Here is a 10,294-nt window from a genome sequence, read left to right as displayed (position 1 = left end):
ATTTACCCCCACTCTTTAACAAAAGGAATTCAGACACCATAATGGTTATACAGCCTATGCAAGATCACAGCGCCCACACTTATGTGAATCAGGAACTGAATCCAGGGCCCATTTAACCATTTAACTATTACACTGTGCTGCCACGAAAATGTGAGATTTGCAAAATTTGGGGAAAAATGGTAAGTTAGAAAATACCTGCTTCAACTCTATATTATTAAATTTAAATGAATTACAGAGCTTCTTATACCTCCACATATGATTTTAAAAAAAAAAGGATGGAAGAAGAAAAGAAATCCCAGGGTTCAAATCTCCCTCCTGCAGAGTCAGGGAAGCATATAGACTGTGACTATAGAAAAGTCCCTCGTGTTCCCATCTTTCTACATACCCTAAATTAAAGTGCTATGCAATTCCCCACACAAATTTGCAAGCACGCCCTGTGTGCGATAGAGGCTCTCTGATGACAGGCACTTGCAGACAGAAGCATCCGCCTTCAAGATCCTTACCTTATCACTAGTCTTTGTCTTGGAGAACAACCAGTTGCAGCGTCCCTGTGTGGCCCAGCAGTCACCAGGCAAGGGGTGTGTGCAGTCTCCAGTAGCCCCAACAGAGTATATCAGCTACACATGGTCTGCGCCAGGACAGTCCCTGAACCCAGCATTTACTTGGCTTTCAAAGCAGGGAAAAGGCCTAAACAAGGCTCACTAGTAGAGACAACAATGTCAATGTTTCAGGCTGATGCTCCTCTGAGGGAAAGGGGGATAATGTACAAGCTCTGAAAGGTTGAAGGTTACAATATTATTTTCACCTCTGCCTTAACCAAAAAACAAACTGTTAGAAACTTGTCAATAAGTATGACTTGTGATAAGAGGGTGAGAAGAAGAATCTCACCAGGGAAATAAAAGGTTGTTGACAGTGGAAGGAAGGCCACTGGGCCTGAGGCCAAATACCTGCTCATCTCTCCGAAGCTGCAGCTTAGCCTGTGAGAGAAGCTCAAACAGGGCAAATCTGCACAATGGAATGCTACTCAGCCCTAAAACAGAAGGAAATCTTACCTTTTGTGGTAGCATGGATGGACCTGGAGAGTATTATACTAAGCACAATAAGCCAGTCAGAGAGACAAATACCATATGATTTCACTTATAATGTGGAATCAAAGGAACAAAATAAACTAACTAACAAAATAGTAATGGCTGCCAGAGGAGAGGGGTAGGAGTCTGGGCAAAAAAGGTGAAGGAATTAAGCAGCAAAGCAAAACAAAACAAAACCAAAAAGTTCCTCATAGATAGACTACAGTCATTACTAAAGGGAAATGGGGGTGAAGGGAGGTAGGAGAGGGGAAAGGGGGAATAAGTGGTGATGGAAAGAGACATGACTTGAGGTGGTGAACACACAATAAGATATTAATGTTATAGAATTGTACACCTTAAAACTATATATTAACAAATGTAACCCCAGTAAATTCAATAATTAAAAACAAACAGGGCAAACAGGGCTCAATACACCAGTGACTGATTTGAGCATCTGTCGCTTCTGCAATTGAGTGGCTTTCATAAGCAAAAACAAAACAAGCCAAAAAAAAAACAACTTAAGTCAGACTAGAAGTAAATAATCATCCTTATTAAAACAGAATTTAAAAACCATTCATGATTTCAGCAGGTAATATTCCGGCAGGAGACTTGTAGGGGCAGAGGGAGAACTTGTTGTATGCACACAGTACCAACAGTGTCTCCCAGAGTCTTACTCCCCGTTCTGAATTTTCTTCACTCGAACCACCACACCTAGCCCCCGGAATGTCTTACTCTCCTCAAAACATGCTAGCCTAAAGAATGTTGAAAAATCCTTTCATTCTTTCCTCTCAGCTAAGACAGGTGACCATATCTTAAGTTACAGAAAAATTTAGGAATGGCAAAAAAGAAAATAGTAACTGAATAATAAAAATCAAATACTATTTCTCAAACAAAATCCAAGAAAGTAGCCAAGAACTTTAAATAGCCTCCAACCCTGCGGTGTGAGGCCAAAATGTTGGTCGCATGTTGTACATATCTTGCCTGTTCTAACAGTGGGACCAAAATATGTCTGAGTGACTATGCGGGGGCCATGAGGAAGGAGGGAGGGAAGAGGAAAGGTGATGGAGAAGAGTCCCTCCCTACGCGCCACACTTCTGCCCACAGTCGGAATTACTACTGAGTTAGAACTGGTATACTCACTCATGCAGGTTCCCTCCTGGGGCCACTAAAAAACTAAAAAATTTTTGTTATCTTTTCTTCTTTTTTTGTATTTTCTTTATTAAAATCTCTGAAAGTGCTGTACCTTCCTACAGTTTTTAATTTTTTTCCCCATTCTTAAAGGCACAGCCAGCTGGGAGCAGGGTGTCCGACACCACAGGGCTAGCCACTTTCTGACTCGCATTAACTGCAGCCACCTGTTAGAGAATTCTTGGAGTCTTAATTGGGTAAAATCATTTCTCACATTCAAGAAGTGAGCTCATAAAAATAGCTGCTTTGCAACCTATATGATAGCCAGTAATGTGGGTGTGAAAATAGGAAAGGACAGATTCTCGTACAAAGTTTTTATATTATGTTTATTTAAATAATAAATTCACCAGGATAGACTATTAGATAGATGATGGATGGATGGATGGATAGATAGATGGATGATAGGCAATTAGGATGCTGTTCTTTGCTTTTTTCCTGCCAACTTTTAACTTTATTCAAAGAACTCATAACATTGTTTCTGTAAGTGTAACTTGTGAACCACCTGCCTCAAAGCCCCAAGGTGCTTGCTAAAAATGCAGGTTGCTTGACAGCCCCCAGCTGCAGTGCATCGGAATCTCCAGTGAGAGAACTCAGGAGTACATAGGTTTTAAAAGGTTCCCGGTGATTCTTAAGTATGCAGACATTTGATTGTTCTCACACTTTAAAGTGCATGAGAATTACTTTGAGAAAATGTATGAAATGCATGTCCTCAGGACTGGGATTGGACTCAACAACATGCCATTTCAGAAAAACGATTAATCCTGACAGAGAAGCCCACTTTTCACAATACTGTATAGAGTTTCTAAGAATTTCACAACGTGTTCAGTTCTACTTCCTGATTCTTAGATGACTGACAGATCTCATTTTTCTTTTGCCTGGCACGCTCTAGTCTTTCCCATTCTTCCTCTGGTTCCTCCCCCAGTGCTACTTTTGCCCCATCCTCTCTATTCCAGAACAGCCTACTCTTTGATTCAAATGCAAAAGGCAATTTCATGAGAGAATGAAGATATTTCAGGGAATATGCAGCTGTAATGGAGACAAATCACAAAGAGGTTTCTCATTGTTCAGGATGTCCTCCCATGAATCATGCTGTATCACCCTCACCTGACCTGAATGCCTTGCTACCAGGCTGTAATTTGGGTTAGATTCTTAAAGCACCGCCCCCTCCCCACCCTCCTGGGTAGCCAGCCAGCTCTTCTCCTACCATTCCCCCAACTGGGAGGAGCCCCGATCTCAGACTTCCCTGCTTTACTATCCCTCTTACAATAATCTGTGTCCAATTTATATTTTTTTAATTTTGAGTTCCTTATTTTTATAGATTTTTATTACAAAAGTTTAAGAAATATAATACTATACCAGAAATTTGGGAAAACAAATTAGAGGAAAAATGTTAAAAGCAATGCATTCTTTTTTATCCATTTTACAGATAAGGGAACTGAAATAAAGAGCAATGAACATTGTTCCATCAGTATTTTCTCATAAATTCATAACTTTATTCATATGTGTAGGTTTCAATCACAGTATAAAATAACTAGTATATTGTATTTCCCCTAATATTTACTAATCAAGCTCTTCATTTATTTATTTATTCAACAAATATTTGTTGAATATACTACAGTGTGACATTATTGACTTAAAATCTTTTATAATTTTTGCTGGTATAATAAGCAAAATATGAATATTGTCATCTATTTGCATTACTTTGCTGGCTAGTAAAGCCAAATATGGTTTTCAAATATTTGTTTATTAGTTGCATATCCTTATTTATGAGATATCCACTTAAATCTTTTGTTCATTTGTCTTTTGAAGCCTTTCTAATTATTTATGTGAACACTTTATAGATAAGAAATATAATCCATTGTTGGTCATGGTTGCTACAATATTATCCCAGTTTATAGTTTATATTCTTATTTTGGTTGTTTGAAATTGTTCATATATGTAAATGAAGCTTTTTAAAAATCACACTAAGTAGTTCCTTTACAAATGTTTTCATTTATGATTTGCACTTTTACCTTGACATATAAATGTATTTCCTGTCCAATGTTTGATAAATATACAATTCAGTTTTCTTCTAATTTTCATTTAAGCTACTAGAATTAGGGGTAAGGTTCACATTTGCCTCACCATTTTTCTTTTGCTTCCATAATACCTGAGACCCAATCTTCTCTAAAGCATGGTTATTGTCCACTCTTAAAACCCAGCAGGAATATACTAGCTTCAAAGGTGTCCACTCTGTGTTATACCTAATCATACCTGGGTTGAACTTCTTGCTTAAATGTGACCTCCTTAGAGCAGAAACTGTATTATGTTAATCATTCACGCTGCCCAACTACCCTGCCTAACCTAATCTCAGCACAGAAACGTATACACCAACTTATGTACTCAAAATTATATTTAAATTAAAAATAATGGCAATAATGGAAGGATACTGAGTAGCTCATATACTTGAAGAAAAAGTTCAGAAATAGGCTTTGAGTAAAGCAGAACAGCTCTGGGGTTCTCAGATGAAACACACACACACACACACACACACACACACACACAGCCTCTTCTGAGTTCCAGGCACTGCCATCTGGAAGAATCAATAATAATCATTTTAGTCCTTGAATCAGTCCACTCAAGATTCAGTGTCCTGGAGCAAAAATTTAATTGCCCTGGCTGATCCCTTAGCTAGAGAAAAATGAGGCATCTTGATGGACCATTCCATCTACATGCCATGCACAAGGGATGAGGAGGCCATTACTGGAAGAATGGAGAATAGTTGTCAGACAGAATCATCAGATGCAGCCTAAGCATGTGTTGCTAAAGTGGATGCTGCACACCAGAATTTTGTGGAAATTCAAAGGCATCAATGCAAATAGCCCATGTTGGATTGATCAACCTAGAGCAGTAGTAGGGCTGTTCCTATAACTACATTACAGAGACTCTTAATGGTTTCTCATGGTTTCCTCAGCTTCTAGCAAGAGCTCGGGACAGTGGGTATGTACAGGTTCACTAAGTTTGTATTGCAATGTTTGCAATTTCCATCTGCCTAATGTGTCACAGGTAGACACATGCCCTCTGTGTTTAGTACCTCTACTCTAAAGCAGGGAGTCCATGTGTCATGCATTCATTGCCCAACAAATAAGAATCAGTTCTGCTTGTGATATCTTCTCCATGAGTCTCTGTTCCAAGGCCTGCAGAATACTTATTTCACTTAGAGAGATATTTTTTTTGAAAAATCTAACATTTATTATATAGAGTTACTATTTTTATTTATATTTCTCTTTTTATTAAACTTCACAACAGCACTTAGAAGTTGTAACTACCTATTATAACTACTCTGCAGATGAACAACATGAGGCATCATAAAGGTTAAATAAATTGCCTGAGGTGTCATAACCATTAAGTGGTAGAGTCAGGGTATAAAGCCAGCAAGCTGACTCCAAAATTTATGCTCATGAACATGAACATTTAAAGTCTTCTCTCAATGATCTGATTTAAACTAGGTGAAGTCACTTATGATTTGTAAGATGTAGAAACAGCCCAAATGTCCATCAGTAGATGAGTGGATAAAACAATTATGGGACATTTACATAATGGAATAGTATTCAGCCATAAAAAGAACAAAATTTTACCCTTTGCAACAGTATGGATGGACCTGGAGGACATTATGCTAACTGAAATAAACAAGTCAGAGAAAGACAAATACCATACAATTTTATTCATGTGTGGAAGCTATTGAACAAACTAAACTAACAAGGAAAATGGGGACAAACTTGTAGATGGAGAGCAGGATGACAGCTACGGGCAGGGGGAGGTTAGGGAGTCGAGGAATTGAGCAAAAAGGAAACAGAACTCATGGACATGGACAACAGCGAGGCGATTGCTGCAGGGAGGAGGTATAAGGGGATTACATGGTCATGGAAAAATAAAGATTAAATTTTCAAAAAAATTAAAAAAATTAAGAAATTGAGTACATGAAAAGAACACTTGATTTAAGATGAGAACCTGATGCCAGAAGGCAGAGGTTGTAGAAGGACCGGCTGAATAATGTGAAGGGATTGAGAAGTACAGATTGGTAGTTACAAAACAGTCATGGGGATGTAAAGTATAACAGAAGGAATATAGTCAATAATATTGTAATAACTCTGTATGGTGCCACGTGGGTCTTGGGAATATCAGGGTTAACACTTTGAAAAGCATACCACTATGCTGTACACCTAAAGCAAATACAAAATAATATTGAATGTAAATGGTAAATGAAAACATATTTTAACTTTTTTAAAAAAATAAGAAATGTTCATTTCCCCCTAACCAGAGGTCTCTTTATTGAAGCTTCAAGATTTTAAAATCACAATCCTAAGGCTTGTATTTGGCCAAATAAAGTAATCAATCAGCCAACCAATCAATTGGCAATTATTAGGTATATAGATATTCATGTTAAAGGCCCACTGGGGTTCACATTTTTTATCTTATGTCCTGCATAGTGTAACCTCTATTTTATATTATCTTTTCTTTCTTATGTGCTTCCAAGGTCTAAAAACTAAGTATTCCCTATCTGAGAGGGAAACTGCATTATCTCCCTTTTCTTTCATTCTTCCACAATCATCAAAACAGTTCTCAGGGAGGTGTCCAGTCACTAAATAGTTTCTCATTCACAGCCAAGTAGACTGCCCACATGATTTCCTACCTGGTTTAAGCTTGAACACAGCCCTTCAATTTCCAGTTTCCCAATATCAGATTATGCCTACTGCCTGCTTTCCTATGCCTGCTCTCAGGCTAAGGAACATTTCTAGAAAAAGTCACTGAACAGCAGTGTACTTGGTCTGATCACCGTGAATAGCTTAGAGATCGATAGGAACTGCCACTCTGAGGGCACTGGGATTGAAGAAGGGCAAAATTATCTGGTCAACCTCATGGCCATTCTGGAGATATCATCACAATCTTAAGTTAATGAAGAGGACTCTGATAAGATGTATCTTGTTCTGGATAGATTTTAACTTCAGGAAACTTAATTAGAATAGAAATTATTTTCTCTTGAGAATTTATACTCTGAAGTATTTCAAATGACATTTGATGGATATGCTTCTGATTTATTTTGATAGGCTCCACCAAGAAATCTTGTGATGTGGAACAATATGTCTGGGACCTTTTATTTACACTAGGAAATTCTAATGTGTTACATCTGTTGAGGTCAAGGGAATCTTGAAATCCGAGCTGATGTGCTGTCATGTAGTCTGCACTAGCTTCACAGTCCCAGAATGGAGACTGACATCTATATATCATTGTAACTTATTTAAATATTTAGATAACCATCTACTTTATTTTTTAATTTAAATTTCTTTAATTTATGGTTCATATGCAATATTATTTTGTGTTAGTTTCAGGTGTACAGCATAGTGGTGAGACAATCACATGCTTTACCAAGTGCTCCCCATGGTATTTCCAGTACCTACCTGGCATCATACACAGTTATTACAATATTATTGACTATATTTCCTATGCTGTACTTTACATCCCCATAACTACTTTACATACCCATTGACCAACCTGTATGTCTCTTTGTAAAAATTGGATACAATGTTTATTTTTAATATTTTAATTAGTTATATTATTTGAATTTTTATGAAGACATTATCCCCTGTGTTAGAGAATACTTTTCAAGCAAATGATTGCATTGGCATTATTCTGTCTTTATCTCAAACAGAATAAAAGTTCACACTGACTATGTGATTTCCACTGGCGTCTGCCAAAGGTACTTTTGTTAAGACCCATGAGCCAGCATTCCAGCCTCATCACTGCCACCTTTAAAGATTCTACTGCTTCTGATTTTTCTCTCTTCTATAATTCCTTTTTATACCATTATTTCCTTTCTTTAAACCTCATATTGTTATTCCAAAATGAGTTTCAGTTGTCTTTTGTGCTGCTGTTGATACAAAGATCCATTCGTGCTACAATCATTATGCATTCTTGTCCTCCTAAATCCCCCAAAGGCCCCTGACCAATCTGCTTCTGCACTGGCTTCTATAACTACAAGTTTCTGGATTCTGCTGATATTGCCAATGAATTATCTATCCCTTGAAATACTATATCCCCTGTGCTTAGCATGTATTGATAGGAAGTGTTTAATATGATTTGATTAAATAAGTGAATAAATAAATAAATCAGACTTGTTAGGCTCAACTACTTCTTGGTGTCCCATCTGTCATTACAGTTGGTCTCTTTCTGTGCTCATTATTCTCCTGCTACTGTGTTCAGTTCCTGCTGCCCCAAACTACTCATGTTAGGTGCTCATGTTCCACAGTCACTAGTTGATAACACTGTTCCTTTCTTCAGTGCACCTTCTTACCATATCTGTCTTTTTTCTCTTCTATTACTGCCGGGTCTTGGCCATAACTAGCAACCCTTTTAAGGTAAAAATTTGGCTGCACCCTCTCTCAATCTGTCTGTTGGCTATCTCTAAAAAAGCATACCTAGATAGGATTAGGGTCAGGGTGTATTAAAGAATCACAGCAGACAACAAGAGAGTCCTAAAAAGAGCTCAGCAGTTTACACATAGCAGATCACTGGGGACCTGCACAGACACTGGTGCCCAGGAAAATGGTGGAAGAGGGGATAGTAATAGTAAGGCGTTAAGACTATTTTTCCAAATAAGTTTGCCATAAAAGGAAACAGAGAAATAAGAAAGCAACTAGAAGGGGAAACTAAAATGAAGAAAGAAAGGATTTACGGATGAAACAAGTGCTGGTATGGAAGAACCACAAGAGAGGAAGATATTGAAAATACTGAAAACAGAGATATGGCCATATACCTCTGGAAAGAGCATAACCTTAGAAAATCTAGAAAGAAATGAGAGCTAAACCACAAGTGAAAGTATTAGCCTAAAACAAAAAGAGAATTTATCTTATTGAGGCAAGTGGAAAGGAAGAATGAGTGTGGCCACGAGTAACTTTGTAGATGAAGGGGTAGGAATCCTCGCTTTAGGAATAAAGGCCACCTGCTAAGTCAGTGACAAGAGAGAAAAGTTGAGGAGAGGATAGAAAATGGAATCATAAATTACTTTTTAAAATTCTCTAAATGACAATATCCAAATGTTTTGGATGCAGGAAAATATATACTGAAATTGCTGATAGCACTGTAAATTGGCAAAATGCTCTTAGAAATTGATTTGGTTTCAAAAATATTAATATATTTGAATCTATTGACTTCATTTCTGAGAAAATAATTGAAAATATAGATGAAAGTTTATGTATAAGAGTACTCACTACAACATTATTTATTATGGGGAAAAATTCTGGAAACAACCTAATTGTCCAACAATAGAGAAGGGACTAAATAAATTACGATAAATCCAAGCAACACAAAGCTATGCAGATATTAAAATAATGCTTGCCAAAATTTTTAATTGTATAGAGAATTTCTTTTATGAAAAATAAATCCAGTGACTTTATTATGCTAGTTAAATATGCCATAGACTAGACAGAAAATTTTTTATGTGTAAAAGAGTTATTTTTACATCCTTATAAGTACTTCTCAGTTTATACAAGTTTTTTACACAATGTATATTACTTTTGTCATTAGAAAATATATATAATGTTTAAAAATTATTTGGTAAATTATTAAGACTACTGTTGGAGAATAGGAAAAAAAGGAATATTTACTAAGCACAAATAAAAATAAAGTGGGGAGCATAAAGTGCTGATTCCTGGAAGTCAATTAATGACATAGGACATGGTCTGAGTCAGCATTGCAAAGGTACAAAATAAGGTTGCCGATTTTGGCCTCAGATATGTGGACTATTTAAAACATATGATATGAATTATTGATCTTCCTTGAAACAAACCAGAAGTTCAGGAACACTGGGCCTCCATTTTTATACAGTAACAACCCCGGGGCAAGTCCTGTGGCTGCCCTCCCTAGGTGAGTTATGTAATTACAGTTATCCATCATCCTCATCACTGTACCCTATTATTTTCCTGGCAATAGTATCAAATATCAGTTGTCTTTTGTTGTCACCCTTGCTTTCTTATATTTTTAAGTAAATAAGTGTTTACCGT

The sequence above is a fragment of the Phyllostomus discolor genome, chromosome 1, assembly GCF_004126475.2.
Source record: "Phyllostomus discolor isolate MPI-MPIP mPhyDis1 chromosome 1, mPhyDis1.pri.v3, whole genome shotgun sequence".
NCBI lineage: Eukaryota > Metazoa > Chordata > Mammalia > Chiroptera > Phyllostomidae > Phyllostomus > Phyllostomus discolor.
The sequence above is the reverse complement of the archived record's forward strand: the minus strand, read 5'-3'. Positions refer to the sequence as shown.